Source organism: Arachis ipaensis, chromosome B04 (assembly GCF_000816755.2).
Source record: "Arachis ipaensis cultivar K30076 chromosome B04, Araip1.1, whole genome shotgun sequence".
NCBI lineage: Eukaryota > Viridiplantae > Streptophyta > Magnoliopsida > Fabales > Fabaceae > Arachis > Arachis ipaensis.
Genome location: NC_029788.2, coordinates 8,049,184 through 8,050,247, shown reverse-complemented (window position 1 = coordinate 8,050,247; position 1,064 = coordinate 8,049,184). Strand labels below are relative to the sequence as shown.

The following is a 1,064-nucleotide window of genomic DNA, read 5'->3' as shown; positions in this document are numbered from 1 at the left end:
CTTTAACCATGTAGTCAAATATTCAGTCTCCATTGAATGGAATATATAGAACAGTAGAACACTATTTTTTGGATAATTGTTTACATCTTCAAAAGGATACTATGATTTAAAAAAAAAAAAAGATCACTTACATGAATTTGTCTTTACATAAAATTTTTTAAATAATTTGACATATTTAACTAAATTATTTTTTAATCATCTTTTTTACATGAAGACAATTTCATTTCAGTAGTCACTCGTAACTGTCGATAGTAGACGTGGACGTTTATTTTTTAACCCGAAATATAATTTTGACCTAAAAGGTGTGGACAAGAGTGTTATGGGCAAATGGTTCTCAGTAATTCATGTGTGCAGAGTATGCTACATTATTCAATTTCAATATATGAATGACAAGAAACAAGTTGCAAAATGTGGTCTTATCACTACTTTTTGTCCCAAGAACAACTAGCCTATTGAGACCCTATAAATAGGTTTGGTTTGCAAAGGAAAAAAAAGTGTAAAAGTTTTGAGATTTGAGATGATGGTGAAAAGAGAATCTTTAGTCACTGCTTTCTTATGGCTCTTACTTGTGACATTAGTAGTTGTTGTATATGCAAATGATGAAGGGAATACCAAAATTCACCCACCAAAGTCTAACCATATGGTCTATTATCCTCAAGGTAAAATCAATAAGTATATGCTTAATTATGAATTTGGATTCATTATTTGACTCTTCAGTTTCCAATTCTTGCAACAATTATAGTAATAATAATAAAAATGTGTTGTCATTTTTGTTCAAAGGTTGTAGGTGTTGCTGGTTCATTTGGAAGCCAATGATCCAATGTGGAAAAGCATGCTGTGAAGATGGATGTTGCCCTTAAGCATATAATATATCACAAGGTTGAAGGTTGAAGGTTGAAGGTTGAGGCAGACTCTATATATGTACTTCTCTTTATTTTGTGAATATAATATATGCTGGAAGCAAACAAAACTATTTGGATAATTTTTCCCTGAATAAAACTATAGTGTGCTATGGATAATTTTATGTGGAAGATATTTTAATTACTAAAGTGACATTTGGTTTT

General features: G+C 30.3%; 1 long non-coding RNA gene across 1 annotated transcript; it reads left to right on the top strand.

The window, feature by feature from the left end:
• Positions 424-1,064, top strand: LOC107638734. The gene is made up of 2 exons (XR_001619847.2): positions 424-659; positions 781-1,064. It is a non-coding gene; the product is annotated as an uncharacterized LOC107638734 (long non-coding RNA).